Below are 16270 nucleotides of genomic sequence, written 5' to 3' on the forward strand. Positions count from 1 at the left end.
AAAAAAATAACAGGACATTTTTTCAATGCACAAATTTTAGAAGAACAACTATATTTTGTAGCAGCACAAGAAAACTGCAATCATACAAAGTTCGTGTTTCAACTTCACAACTTACATTACTTTAACAAAAATTTAAGCACATGCAAATTTCACTTATCCGCATGACTAATATTTATCACTGTTAAATCAATTTACTTTGGTATGGGAAAGTCTCATAAAATGTAATGTGTTCTTTAGAAATTTAATAGAGTTCGTAGATAAAACACTGAAACATACAGCATTTAATAGAGTGATAGCCTTTCTGTACAATTCTTGAACCATCCTGTAGAATTCCATAGCAGGCATGCTGCTAACCTCAGACTAACAATATTTCATTTAATAAAATCCTAAAGATCTTCAGTGTAGTTAACAATGGATTATAAAATATTTTCTGTTGGTCTTTTCCTGGGTCTTTTCCCCTTGACACATAGTAACCTGCTGACCGTATTTTCCACTCAAGATTTGCTGAAAAAGTAAGACATGCAATGAAAACAGTCCATTTCATGACATGCACCTAAGCAACAAGTCTGTCCTCTTCTGCTCTTCTAAAATTTGTACTGTGGGACCATCACTCTCACTGATTACTTATTACTTTCTGAAACATACCCACTGAATATGGCCAGAATTTTCAAACTTGCCTAAAAGTGCCAAAAGTTAAGCACTTAAGTCCATACTGACTCACCTAGATGAAAGTGGCCTGATTTTCAGTTATGCTAAACTATCAAAGCTCTAAATTACTCCAGCTGGAGTAATACCCCAGTTTGAAAATGTTGGCCTCAATATTTACTCCCTTTTAACATACAGCAGTAAGAGAAAATTAATTTTGTAGCACTTTATCATCAGTCCTCTAATTGTATCTATTCTGAGACCTTATGTCATTTTCACCTGAAAAGATAAAAGGCATTTGTTCAGTCACGTTAACACACATGAATCTCAGAAGATGGCCTGTGCCCTTTTTTGTTCCTCAGTGAAAAATTTTAGTCCACTGTTCCCAATCTATGGGCCCTATTCATCACTGCTTACTCATTCCCCCCGCTGACTTTAATGAGAGTTTTGCCTGTTCTAAATTAACACTAACCACTCAGGGAAAAGGCCTAGGTAATGCTGTATACAGCCCAAATGAAAACATCTGCTCAATGTGCAGCAGCAGTCAAAAAGAGTAAACAAAATATGTTCAGATGTACTAAAAATGGGTTAGAAAATATTTTGCAGGAAAGATACTAAAATACCATTGTATAAATCAATTGCACACTCTCTAAGTATTGTTTATAGTTTGTCATCCCATCTCAGAAAAGGTATAGTAGAAATACAACAAGTCCAAAGGTATACACTGCAAAAGGCTTCGACATGTGGAGACTTTACAAAGATTAAGAATATTTGGTTTACAGAGGAGATGAATAAGAGGTGGCATGACGGAAGAGTATTATATAATGTATAGCACAGAGAAACCGAGTCAGGCACTCAAGAACAGGAGGATACCAGTGAAATAAAAAGACAACAAATTTAAAATGATAAAAATATATTTTTACACAGCCTGCATGTAATATCACTGCCAAAAAATAATATTAAGGCAAAGAGCTTTGCAGGAGTCAAAGAAGGATCAGGAATGTATACGAATAACTAGAACTTCTACAGTTTTACTAACTGGGATGAAAATTGGTAAGGAATACCACCCCGCATGTTTAAAGACCTAAAGCAGCCACTCCCTGCCTGAAATTAGGCAAACCTTTGCCTAATTCCATAGTTGTGAATTATGGGGCTTTAACCTTCCTCTGAAGTATCTGGTACTGATTACTGTCTGTGACAATACTGAACTAGAAAGCGCATTGGTCTAAACTGATTTAACAATCCCCATGTTCATAATAATGAGTTCTGAACAGGCCTCTATGCCCATAAACTGATAACATCACATATAATATAGCAATCTTATAACTGGTTATTTTTTCCCTCCTTTGGAGTGAAAATTCCTCAGTGATGGTTGGACATTTTGCCAGATGCATGTACAGAAAACCTCCCTCATTAATTTATTCAGGGTAAATCTTATCTTTATCTGACTTCATCTAAGAAGAAATTGTGGCCTTTTTAGTTCTAAAACTCTACCTTGTCAGTGTCAGAGCATCAGCTACTCTCACTAAGAGGAACATCGTTCCAGTAATAGATAATGACACAGATGCATACAAATGTCCACCTTTTCTTCTCAAATAGTTTTCACAAGAGCTTTATTACACCATACAAAACATTTTAATTACAGTTAACTAACTGATGCAGGATACTCAGGCCCACTGCCGTTACAAGGCCTTGTCCTTGGTTTACTATTTTAATGATTGCCTCATGTCCTGAATATGAAATTTCTAGATCAGTAACACATGAATAGTCACATTCAATTGGACTATTTGTGTATGTACTCACATGAGTAAGAGCTGCAGGATGGGGCTGACAGGTTGTACACATCCTTCAGGATTAGGGTGACCAGATCGCAAGTGTGAAAAATTGGGACACTTTTTTGGGGGGAGGGAAGGCTGTAGCTGCATCTATAAGACAAAGCCCCTAATGTTGGGGTGTCTGATCACCCTGTTCAGGATGTCTTGTCCCTCACTTGACTATATCATCCATGTATTGGATTGTTTAAAGTGCAGTGATACAAACTTGGATGATGTGAGAAATCACTACCATAATGAATGTGATGTTTCCTTTATTCTCTTTTCCTTCTCTTATGGATGCCTTTTATTTCGTTGTCTCTTTTGATTCTTATTTCAAGAGAGGGCAATGCAGCTTTCATAACATATAAATAAATACACAGACTAGGTTAAGTTAGAATTTATTTTTCTTTCCATACCTTGCAGTCAGTACACAAGAGGTTATAACAGTACATTGTTAGCTATTATTTTCTGCATTCCTGTAAGTACAGCAATCCTACTTCCACTGATCCTATGCAAGCATACATGCTTTTTCAGAAGTTAAAAGCTGTCCATATGCCTACTGCCATGTACTCGAAGTCTGGCTGAGTAGAGAACTGCATGAGAGAAAACAATATCTTAAAATATCTGTTTCACAGTCATGAACATCTGTCTCCTCTTCAAAAGTAATGTAGTGTAATCTGGATATATATTCCCACAGTGGAACTTTGGTAATTCAGATTAGAAACAATTCTTGATGTTTTAAGGAGCCTCTTTATTACAAAAACAATTACACAATCCACCAGCACAGTACACAGGAAGGGAGAAGTAGAAGTTTATTTAGCAAGAAGTCTCCTGGCAGATGCCAGAACAACTGGGGCAGTGAAATTGGGTTGTATCAATATCTCTTCCAGTCAGCCTGTAAAAAATACTTTCTGGGTCTAAGACTGCTATACATTTAGGTATCCAACAATGTTGACATTTCATATTTGCTTCAGAAACTCTAGTTCATCTACGTTACTCCCAGATGCTTTATTATCTTTCATTATTACTCTATTATCCCCTCAAATCCTGAATAGGGAGTTTCTAGAACAGTAAACATTTGTGGTTTTAGTCTTGTTCCCCATGGTGGTCAGTCAGTCTTGAATAATTTAGCCATTCTGTGGGCCAAATTGCTAGGCATCTGCATTTTCCTAATTTGCATGGATGAATACAATAATCGCAAGGTACCACCGCACTCCTCATTGTTTTTTTCAAAAAAAGGAATTAACTTAGAAGTTTTTTCTTCTTCCCTCTCATATGATGATGGGATAAAGAAGACATTTGACTGACATGGTTTAAATTTTGTAGGATGCATAGACAAAATGAATCTCTGTGAGGGATTTAAATGAGGATAGGGAAAGGGCCTGTTTGCAGTGAGTTTGGAAGGTAGTTACATGCATGGGAAACAGCACTAAGGGTGTGATCCAACTCTTACTGTCTGTGGGGCCATGTTGACCTTCCCTTTATGCATATCGGAATTTTAATAAAGGTGCCTCAGTGTGTCTGACCCAAAATCATGTCTGACCTCCTTGAGTAGACTCTCACTAACTTCAGCGGATCAGACTCCAAGACAGGAGTCAGAGAAGAAAATGAAGGAGGGCAGTGTGGTTGTCATTACTGGTAGTGTGAAGGGGACACAGTAAAAAAAAATAAAATCTAACACTGAGTCTGGAACAGAATTGTGCTGGGAAAAGAATGAGATATTTAAACTTTCCATGGTAGGCAAAGGGGAGCAAGTGGAGGGATTAGAAGAGGGGAGTCAGGGGCTTTCATTGACAGGAAAGAAAGATAGCAGCAGCTGAAGGAAAATCTCTCTGATGAAGATTTTTTCCCCCTATCTTTTCTGAAAAATCCAGACTTAACACAGTTAAAACAAATTAAAAACAGTCTAAGCACAGGTAAGCATGGACAAATGAACAAATAAATTCTAAGTGCAGTTGGGCAAGTATTCTCCAAAATCAAGCAAATAAATACAATCCCTTAGTGAATGCACGAGTAAAACAAATGAAACACTCCTAATTTGATATTTTGTCCCAGCAGCATTGGTGTTTGTGGTGGCAGCAGTAACAATTTCAAAAACAAGAACTCTTCCTCCCCTCCCAACACAATAACTAGATTATTTATTTCTGGAGTGGGCAAAGATCCCTTGACTCAGAAAAGTTAGCAAAGTAGAAAGTGAGGTTAATAACAATTACAACATAAAGTTGCTTAGTAGTTTTTAAATGCGAACAATTACATTTACATTTTAGAAATGTTTTTCATGCAAGCATCCCTCCTCGCACTATGGTTTAGCCACATCAGCCTATAACATTTCAGATATTACAATTTAAACAGGGTTTGGGGCTTGCTTGGTTTTTGGATGAAAAAAACTCAAGGTGTGGCATGAGGCAGTGGTGGTGATTCAGCAAACAGCAGTCTTCCCTTGAAGTCAGTATTGAACGAAGGGCCTCATTGTGGTGCAAGGAGGCATTGAGCTACTGGTTGTACTCTTGTGGATGAGTCAGAAACAAACAGCACTTTTTGCCTGAGTTGGAGTATTAACCCTAACTTAGTGTATGTAAACATGACCCTTCCGGAGATAAGAGATTGCTGCTTATTGCTAGAAAATGGAATTATTCCCTTTAGCTCAAGTGGAAACGGATTCTGCTTTTAGACCTGATCCAATGTCCCCTGAAGTTCCTGGAAAGACTCTCATTGACATTGGTGGTTTTTGGATCAGGCCTGTCATGCTGAGAGTTCCAGGTTCAATTCAACCCAATGAGAGTTGGGGGAGGGATAACTCAGTGGTTTGAGCATTGGCCTGGTAAACCCAGGATTGTGAGTTCAATCCTTGGGGGGACCATTTGGGGATTGGTCCTGCTTTGAGCAGGGGGTTGGACTAGATGAGGTCCTGTCTAACCCTAATATTCTATGTATGCCCTACAATTCTTATCAAACAGAAAATATAAACACAAGGATACTTCAGAAGCTAAATAAATAGAACCTAGGCCTAAGGACTTCAAAATCCCAACTTAATTTTAAAGGTTAACATTCTGCCCTGTATACTGTGTGCAACTGGGTACATCAAGGAAGAATTTTACCTAAATGAATCAAAATATCATAGCCAAGGAGCCTGAGGGACCAAGTAAATCTCACAAAGAATACATGAAGAAAACAGCTGGTTTGGAGATGAAGGAAACAAAAGATCACAAAGACAGTGTGATTCTGCACTCCATATGCTTTATGGAAATATGCTTATAAATATGTTTTACTGGAATATGCTTTATGCTATATACCCCTTGTATGGAGTCATTAGAAAGCTTGATATCTACTAAGTGCGTTCATCCTATTTGTTTGCATGTATTATTTCTATATCTGGAGTTAGGAGAATAAGATATAAACTTGTATCACTGATGTAAACATATTAAGTGGAGACCATTAAGGGTGCTCCAGAAACAATCAGTTGTAAATGGCCTTAGTTACTTGAAAGCCTTCCTGTGTATGTGTGGGTCAGCCCATAGAGAATGGAGACTAGGGGTCTGACAGTGACATGTGACCATGTCACCTGGTAATGAAATCCATCTTAAATCTGGTACTTTTCCATTTAGAAGGAGGGATAGGGACCCAGAGAGTCAAAAGATTCCCACCTTGTGCCAAAGCTATAAAAGGGGCTGCCAGTCATGAGAAAGCCCCTGCTTACCACCTGAGATGTCTGCTGGAACTAACAAGGACTGTACCGGGGGAAAGGATTGGGCCCACACTAGGAAGGAATCTAGTCTGGGAAAGAAGCTTATTGGAACATCTCTGAGGGTGAGATATTACCTGTAATAAGTTTATTTATGTATTAGGCTTAGACTTGTGTGTTTTTGCTTTATTTTGCTTGGTGACTTAATTTGTTCTTTCTATTATTACTTGAAACCACTTAAATCCTATTTTTTATACTTAATAAAATCATTTTGGTTTATTAATGAACCCAGAGTAAGTGATTAATATCTGGAGGAGCAAACAGTTGTGCATATCTCTCTATCGGTGTTATAGAGGGTGGACAATTTATGAGTTTACCTTATATAAGCTTTATACAGAGTAAAATGGATTTATTTGGAGTTTGGAGCCTGGGTTCTGGAGAGGTAGCCTGCTGAGCTGTTTTTGGTTAAAGTCTGCAGCTTTGGCGGGTGGGGGGGGACCAAACCCTGGGTCTGTGTTGCAGCAGGCTAGTATGTCTGGCTCAACAAGGCAGGGTTCTGGAAGTCCCAAGCTGGCAGGGAAAATGGTAATTTCAGAGGTAATTTCAGAACGTCAGGTGACAGTCCCAAGGAGATCTCTGTGACCGGACCCATCACAGACAGGATGTTACAGCCTTGAAAATAAAAGCTGATTTTGAGAGTTTCAAATTTTGGGAGCATACCATGAGGCCCCTTGTGTCTGGGTTTTAGCAACATTCCTCCATTTAAAGTCAATAGCGGAAGAAGGGTCTCAGTATCTCTGGAAAAATCAGGTCTACTGTGTCTTAAGTTGGGCATCCAAAAATGGGCTTTCAAACTTTTGAAAATTTGGGCTTCTCTTCTCAGATGACCTTCATAATGGAAAGACAGTGAGTAAAACATCTGTGAACACTTCAAGTTTTGGAAGTGTATAGGTAAAAGATGCACAAATCAGTTCTTTTAGTCAGAATGAAATTAAGGCATAGATTGAAGTTTCTGTGGTAGTTTTATAGAAGATAGATCTCATTTTGTTCTGGATTTTTAAGATATTAGCAAGAGACCTACATTATATGACTAATGGGAGCAACCAAAGGAGGAAAAAAGAAGCTCAGAATATAATTTACAATGACTTAAAGGTCACTATCTGAAGGATAAAAGGAATTGTCACTGAAAGAAATCACCACAGATGACATCTGAGACCTCTGCATTGAAAAAATCAATTAACAGCAACTTGGTTTTATGTTTTATCTGTGTTAAGTTTAAGAACATTTGAAGACAACTGTGATTGAATATCACACAGATAATTTTGCAAAACATCAAACACTTTCATAATCTGCAGAGACTGAAAGTTATATCAGAGTATTGTCTGAATACATATGACATTGAAGTACATAAAGTGAAAACATATCAATGCAAAACAAAATAAGCTCTTCATGGAAGAACAGGGAACAGCGTAGGGTAACAATTATCCAGAGCTACAAATTAAATGTATCAGGGCAAATAAAATCTGAACTTGTGCAGCTCAGTATCAAAGTGGTAAGGAATTCTAATCAAAATAAGAAAGAGGTCATAGTCAAAGAAAAAAGCAGATAAAAAGTCCTGCCACAAAAGCATAAGGATATGCTCCTAGTCAGCAAATATAGGCTTCAGTGTTGTGGGCTTGATGAAGAATATAGAAAATCTTATCCAAAAAAATCAAATATGATGATTTTCAAAACTCTGAACCACAACCAGCTTCTAAATAAAAGGAAGGGCTGTAAACAGTTTGAGAATTATACGAGGCTTACTGGGGTAGAACCTAGATAGGAGCCTTAAATAGTATGTCAGATTAGTTTAAGGGTAACATTTTCAAAAGTGATTTAGGAGCCTAAGGGCTAACACCTTATTTGCTCTTAAATTTGCTGCTTTAACTAGGCTGGCATAGTTAAAGTGGCCCAAAACAAAACAAAACAAACCAATCCTGTTGTAGGTTTAGTTGTATTGCTATGTAGAGTTTCTATCAGTATAGCTTATTCCAGTTTCACAAAGTGAAGTAAACTATACCATTATAAAGTGCCTTTCACTAGTATAACTGCATCCACACTAGGGCTTTGAGGATATGTCTATACTGCAAATAAAAACTGGTGGCTGATACAGATTTTTTTCAACCACTCATCCTCATTTCCCAATCCCTCTGGGGAAAATTGACCAATTGAAACCATTTCAGTCCACATCACAGCAATAGTTTACTCTTTAGCTCTCCGCAAAAAGCCCCACCTAGAAGCTTTTTGAAAAATAGCTATTTTTTTCAGGACTTATATATCTGGAACGCTTTGCTCAAATGACCCCAAATGTAGGTCACTAACCCTTCTCTGTACTCCCCCAAGGTATAGCAGATTCAAGAAAATCCATGCAATCATGTGGATCTGGGAGTATTTAGAACACTGTTTCTCAACCTGCAGCCCGCTTGCGGCCCAATCAACACACAACTGCGGCCCATGTGACATTCTCAGGGCCATACAGGTAGTATATATATTGCAAGGGGCCACAGAACACACAGAGAGCTGCATAGTCAGCCCACAATGATAAATAGGTTGAGAACCACTGATTTAGAATATTGCCCTTTAAACAGGAAGTCTAGAGGGATGATGGAGGTAAAAGATTCCGCTATACACCCACCTGCTGCACAGGAAGCTCTGAAAAGTGTAAGGCGGCCTATGCATCTCAATGTGATATTCTCAGCTGAATCAGAACACCCCACAGAGATTAATGGAACCTAAAACAATAGCTCTGAGACATGTTAAGTGCTCCATTCATCTCTGTGGGTGTTCCGATCCCCATCCTGAGAGTTTTAGAGCCTGTGATATGCATGAAATACATCCATTCTTAGTTCCCCACCAAAGGTACAGGAGTACAGGACCTTGGCTCATGTGGGGGGCCGGGAAGAGGTCTCAGACCCTCTCAAAATGTTAGACCCTCCCTTCCACCCAGAATTCAGCTCGCTTGAAGGTTGAGGATGGGTCCAACCCCTGTAGATGGGTGCAGGGCCCCCAGATGCTGGAATAGACACAGGGAGCAATCTGAGGGGCTCAAGGGGTCAAGGCTCCCCTATCCCAGCTCATATGAAGGGGCTGGGAACGGGGCTTAGACACCCTCCCCAGAGGGCACACACATAGGAAGGGAGAATATGGGGCTCATAGGCACCCTTGTCCCTATTCTCCCTCAGTTGCCCTGCCACTCACCCTGAGGTCCCTCCTCCCAATGTCCCACTACTCCACTCCCCCAACCCTCATCCTTCCTCACCTGAGACCCAAACCTTTCTCTCCATTTATCCCCCCCCATAAAACCTTCCCTTCACTGATGCCCCAAACCTTTTCCCCATTACCCTAGTCCTACACCACCTAATACCTCTCCCCTTCCAGGAAGCATTCACACACATCTATCTTTTTTTCTGGAAGACTTTGGCCAGGTCTACACTACACACTTCCTTTGGTATAACTATGTCACTCAGGCATGTGAAAAATCTACCCCCCTGAGCAACATAGTTATACTGACCTTAACCATCCATGTAGACAGTGCTATGTCAGCAGGAGAGCTTCTTCCACTGACATAGCTACTGCCTCTTGGGAAGGTGGAGTTCTTAAAGTTAGCTTAGACTAGAGCATCTTCACCAGAAGCGCTACAGTCAGGCAGCTACATTGGTGCAGCTGTCCTGATGCAAGTTTGTAGTGTAGACCTGCCCTTAGATTATATTCTCCTTAAACTAAAATTGCCAGCCATGACTCACAAAATGTAGCAACCTCCAGTCACTCAGTTCAAAACTCCTTTTGTCTTAGGTGTGAGCTTGTGATTAATTTATCCTTAGTTATGTTAACTGAAGAGCCAGTTCACAGCCATCAGCCTCAAGCAAATCTGTGGTTTATCTAGAGAGACAGGGTGAGTGAGGTAATATCTTTTATTGGACCAACTCTGGTTGGTCAGAGAGACAAGTATTCAACCATTCATTACTACTTCTCAATTCAACAGTACAAGGCCACAGAAGGAAACCTGCTTTTCTGGGGACCTGTCACTCAGGAACCCCCTTGGTCAATGATCCAAATTTGGTTCATTAACACCACCCTTCATGCCCAAATTTCAAAGCAATCACAAGTAACTGTTCAGATTTTAGAGCACTTATAAGAATTGAGCTTTAAAGCATATAAAATGGCAGAAATGGAAACCTTCTAGCCGTTTTTCTGTATGGGCATTTGCACACTCTAAAAATGTACATTTTTCTAAATACGCTTCTCAGTTTGGGTCCCCCAAAGATTCAGTGGGTGCCATGTTTACCTTGGGTGAACACTTGAAAGACAGAGACCATTTTCACATTCACAATTTGACCTGAGCGAAAAAAAAAACCAACAATAAAAAAAACCCTAGAAACTTTTTGGAAAATGGCTTTTTTTTGATGGGAGTCTTATATCTCTGCAATCCCTTTCTTAACTGACCCAAATTAGGGGCACTAACCCTTTCTTGAGGCACCCCGAATTTCAAAGGAGTCTGACTAAGCCTGCCAATTTTAGAGGACTTCGAAAGGTCGACCTTTAAACAGAAGTCATGATGCAAACTTAACTATAGTGGCACTGCTGTGCCACTATAATATACGCCCATGTCACTGAGAACAGCACATGGCCTATTAGTGTAAATATAGTAACATTTTCTAAGTGTTTTGAAAGGTGAAGTATCCTAATGTTTACATAGAATCAAGCTAAGAGAAAAATGCATCATCCATGATCCTGCACTTCCCCCACAGGAAGACTTTCAAAAGGAACCTGATAACAGTGAGATAAAGAGCCTATTCTGCAGTTGATACTCAAACAAACCTCACTGGGAATTTTGTCTGTTTTAAGCCAAGAGGATCAGTTACCAAATATGCTAAAATAGACCAAGGAACTCTGATACTGGCTTAATCCAATGGTGTGTGACAGGAAAAAAGAAGTGGTACATGAGCTGCATCATTCTAAGAATCTGAATGTTAACATATCAGAGAGAAGAGTATCAGAGGTCTAAACAGAAATAGTGAATAGAATATTAGGTGCTTGATACTGATATTTTTCTAAAATGTATCTTTCACATGGTACTGCCCGCTGAAGTTGACAATAAGTGTGCCAAGACAGGCAGGTCTAGGTAATCCGCTTTTAGGCAGTTTTGGTTCAGTGAGCACTTTTTGGTACCAGCACAGCATTGGAATTATAGATGGCCAAGAAGTTCCACAAGTGTATTTTGGGGTGCACTAAGCAAGGCCATGACATTATGTTCATATTATTCATACACTGCTTCTAATAACTCAGTAATTCAGCACTGTAAAGAGAAAAGCATAAATTCTCAGTGCACAACGCAACATTCCAAGGAAGACAATTACCTATTGGTGGCATACAGATGGACAGAAATAAAATATAGTTATGAAAAATGTGCCCCAAGATAGCAAGATCTCTTACAAGAGCCTCGGCCATGCTGTTATATTCTCATTTTGAAAACAGTAATACATCAATATGAAGTTCTCACCTCAGCTCTGCCTCCGAAGAACAGTTCTGTCTCAGTTTGGCAGTACAGCGCCATAATCTTTTCCCTGCTCTCTGGCCTCTCAGCAAGGTCTCTTTTGGCTGCTTTGTCAAATCTCTGCTGTCCAGTCCAGCAACCAAGTGCAGTATGGCTTGTGCATCCTAACCCAGATAGCAAGTTCCTACCTCATTAGCCCAAGAATGGCATCTCAGTACATCTTCCACAGCAGGATTTCAGCAGCCTGAAATATACTCTCAGATTATGCCTCCTATTCAATTAGCCAATTTTCCTGTGGCTTGCTGAGTCTGAGACACGAGAAAGCTTAAAAACACCAGCTCCTCTGAAGATCCTGAGCAAAACTTGCACTCAAGGATTTTCCAGATAAAATCAATGATATGGAGGCTGTATCAGTGTTCCACAACCTCAAAGGCTTATTCCAGTGCCTCAGTTGGTAGCCACCCCTTGGAAACAGGATGTTTAATGCTCCAACAGCCAAAATCCTGCTGCCGCCACAAACACATCGAGGCTTGAGAAGTGGATGGCTCCAAGGAAATGGCATCCCAGTCTTTTAAATGTCATACTGTTTTAGTGTTGTGTTGCTATTTTTTTCATTTGAGTGGTCAGTGTAAGGATTTGGCAGGCATTTTAAATGTTGGAAAGGATTTTCCTTAAAAAAATACTTTTTCACATTTTAAAAGGTAGATACTTCAGAAACAGATTGTGGTAGACATGGGACTCGAGAGTAACCATCAACAGCACTTATTAAAAAATAAGGAAGAAGTGATTTCTTTGGGCTAAGGAAATATAAAAAGAAGGTTACTACACATTTACGCAATATATCCTCATCATGAAAGAGAACATGATGACTGTTGTACTCACATTAGAGTTTTAGATGTGTTGGAATTACCTCTAGACCATTTAAAGATACTGCTAATCGAATTCAACACAACAGAAGAAATGCTCACATCTCTTTAATTACAAAAGCTGAAAAATGCAAACTAAATATTGAATACAATTAGTGATTTGGAAGTCATGCCTGTGAAATCGTGCTCATTTTAGGATTTTAGAACATATTCTTTTTAATTCGTATTTCTCAGCCCAAAAGCCTATTCTAAGTTTTAGGTTAGCAGATTGGGCAATAAAATTATGGGATCTCAAGCAAAAAGAAAATAAAAGGATTACAATTTGATTTTGAAATTCTGTTGGCTTGAATGTTCAAGATTTCAAATGAAGCAGGTTGCCTTACTAGTTTTCAGACTTCTTCTGCCCTGTCCTTTTGAGTGAAAACTCAGCAGGGGACTTCATCATTGTCTAAAACTCGGGAGTAATGAGGCATAACTGTAGGCAGGCATGTACCAAATATGACACAGCATAACATTTTATTTGCCTACAGACAGTATGTACTCTGACAACTGGCAAGGGCGTTCTCTTCACTCCCCTTGGGACTTTTGTTATTGCATTGCTACATAATGTATCTAATTGAGCCCACTAGATTAGGGTCCAATCAAGCTCCGACTGAAATCAATAAGAGTCTTTCCATTGACTTCAGTGAATCTGGAGAAAGCCATTAGTGAACCAACTGTGCACGATTCACCTCTCATGTTGATGTGAATTAGATAGGAGAGAATGTGCCATTCCACCAGGAATAAGAAAAGAAAAACTAAGAGAAGTATTACAGAAATGAAACAGGTACCTGCTAGAAAAGCCTGAGATAAACCAATAGCAGCTAGATACAAAATGACCATGGCAAAACTGCTTTGCAAAATTTAAAGGGCCAGCCCCAGGAAGGCATGCTCAGGAAAGAATTCATATAGGAGGACAACCCTACACTGTGGTGAGTTAGTAGGAGCCAGGTAGTTACAAAATAAGGTGTTGTGCAGAATGAGCTATTTGTGTTATATTATCCATGTAAATAGGATATAATTCCACTTAACTCAAGGGAGTTGCATTGTTATAATGGGAAGAGTTCAGGCCTTTTGAACATAATGACATGTCTACTATAGTAGATTACTGTTACTTACAGAATTCAGCAAGTGCACTAGATGGTTTACAGGCAAGTATAAAGACAAGGTCTCCCTCTGAGGAGTGTGGGTTGTGGCTTTGTCACTGTGGATGTCATTTTGATATCAGCTACACCTGTATAGATCAGGAACAACACCATGGAAATCAATAGAATTCCACCAGTGTAACGATGGGGTAAGAGAAATCAGAATCAGGCCCTGTATGTCTACATTTCAAATTGTTAGCTTCCCTCCTGGCTGGAAGACTTCATTAGATGGTGACAGATGCAATCCTCATTTGTATTTTTGGAGGCAGGGGTTAAAATTCAGAAATGCTGACATGTTTCCATTTATTCTCAGAGCCTGACTCTGGGGCAAGTCTACACTATAAACAAATGTTTCCATTATTCCCAGAGCCTCAGCTGTGAATTAGTAAAACATTAAGGGTATTGCCATGCCACTGAGCTCACTAAACAAGCATCTTTGTTTCTAGAACTCCCATCTCAATAAATTAATGACACAATGAAGCTTTTAAAACTGGAGAAGGGTTTTTCCCTAACTGGTCTAGAGCCATAGGGATATTTTAACCTGTAACCATGACTAGAAGCACACTATGTATATTTTTTCTGGGTCAGATTTTGATTTGTCCTAACTCAGCTTTTCAGGGAAATAAAGGGGTACAAGAACCTATAAATGTGTGTGTGTGCACGCGCGCGCGCAGTAGGGTTCCCTGCACCATGGTTTGGTGGAGGCGGCAAGAGAAGGAACCAGGAGTTGGGGCTGTAGGGCCAATACTCATCGTGGAGCAAGTGGGAGGGGAAGGGCTGAACCTTGGCCCCACCCACAATACACTAGTCAGCAATGCTGAGCCAACATGGGGGAGAAATAAGCAGCACCCTTTGCAGGACTGCTGTAAATTGCCTCTCCTCCCTATCCCCTTGTGCCCCAAGGGGAGCTAGGAGCAAGGATGGAATCTAAGGGCAGGTCTACACGTGAAACGGTGCATCAGTACAGCTGTGATGCTGTAGTCCTGAAGGGAAGGTGCTCCTACCCCAATGGGAGAGCTTCTCCTATTGGCGTTGTTAATCCATCTCCCTGGGAGACCAGTAGCTATGTCGACAGGAGTAGCTCTACCATCAACATAGCTCTGTCTACATGTGAAAAATCCATACCCCTGAGCAACTTAGTTATACCACTACAGGTCTGTGTGTAGACCTGGCCTAACTATGGCATGAGTCCTTCCTGGGGCTCTTCCTATGGTGGGAGCAGCTCTTTGCCACCCAATAGGTTAGATATAGACTCAAATCTTAATCTAATCCCATGTACACTTATGCTTGGTTACCTGTGAAATGTGATTGACATCCATTTCCCTGCGTATATTGTGAGGAGAAAGGGAGGGCAATAAGATAAACAGGACAAATAAAGAGGATTTTTGAAGACATAAGAGGGAGATTACAGACACAGGAACTGGTAGTAAAAGGGGACAAATGATAAACAGGATAATAAGAAACGCAGATGGTGGAATAGGGGAGAACAGAAAGGGAAACATTTTTGGGTGTACAATGTATTGTATTAAATAGTAATTCCTCAAAATATGGACCCAAACCTGCAAACTTTACTTATGAGAGTGGGGCTATGCATGGGACTGAATATGGTAACATTTTAAAAAATGCCAAAGGATGGGATTCATGAGAGGACTTAGGTGTTGCAACCCTGAGCATTGTGGCACCTTTTAGGTGCCCAGAAAATCACAGGAAAACACTGAGATCCACAAAGCCTGAGTTAGGTGCTTTGGTTCCCTATACAAAGAATGGGGAGTGATAAGTACCTAAGAATGTGATTCACAAAAGCCAGTAAGTAGGTGGGGCGATGCCTACACAAGCCAATAGGAGATGCCGAAGAGAAGGGTATGTCCTAAGCCATGCCCCACTCATGGAAATAGGCGTCTATGTCTGGTCTGCAGGGAGGTGCTTATCTCTGCTAGTGATCCATGAATAGGAACCTGCTGCCTGGACTCAGGCAGTTTAGGTGCCTAAGGGCTTGGCTACACTTGAAAGTTGCAGCGCTCGGAGTTACAGCGCTGGTCATGCAGCTGTGCAGGAACAGCACTGGTGTGTGGCCACACTCACAGCTACCAGCGCTGGTGAGTGGCCACATTTGCAGCATTTGCAGTGCTGTTGGGAGTGATGCATTATGGGCAGCTATCCCAGCATTCAAGTGGCAACAATGTGCTTTTCAAAAGAGGGGGGTGGAGGGTGGTGTACTGTGACAGGGAGCGGGGAAGATAGAGAGAGTGGATTTTTGGAGCCAACACTGTGTGTTAGCTTCTTGGATTGAAAAATCACAAAATGTTCGCGAACCCTTAGTCTTAACTCTTAATTGCAAACAGCCTGCCTCCAACACAGACTCCCCGCTGTTTCACTCACTCCCTGTGGTGTACTGTGACAGGGAGCGGGGAAGACAGAGAGAGTGGATTTTTGGAGCCAACACTGTGTGTTAGCTTCCTGGATTGAAAAATCACAAAATGTTCGTGAACCCTTAGTCTTAATTGCAAACAGCCTGCATCCAACGCTGTTTCTCTGTCAAGCAAACA

At 40.3% G+C, this 16270-nt stretch overlaps 1 protein-coding gene across 3 annotated transcripts in view; it reads right to left on the bottom strand.

Annotated features, from left to right (window-relative positions):
• Nucleotides 1–291: 291 nt before the first annotated feature.
• SALL3 (spalt like transcription factor 3) overlaps nt 292–16270 on the bottom strand; it is a 46715-nt gene continuing 30736 nt past the window's right edge. Inside the window, exon 6 of one of the 3 annotated variants that reach the window (XM_039526250.1) lies at nt 292–504. The gene's annotated coding sequence lies outside the window, so the exon portion shown is untranslated. Of the gene's footprint in view, nt 505–2881; nt 3053–13736; nt 13814–16270 lie in introns of those variants that run through there. The other 2 variants (XM_039526249.1, XM_039526248.1) reach the window with 2 other exon arrangements.

This window comes from Mauremys reevesii, linkage group 2, assembly GCF_016161935.1.
Source record: "Mauremys reevesii isolate NIE-2019 linkage group 2, ASM1616193v1, whole genome shotgun sequence".
Taxonomy (NCBI): Eukaryota; Metazoa; Chordata; order Testudines; family Geoemydidae; genus Mauremys; species Mauremys reevesii.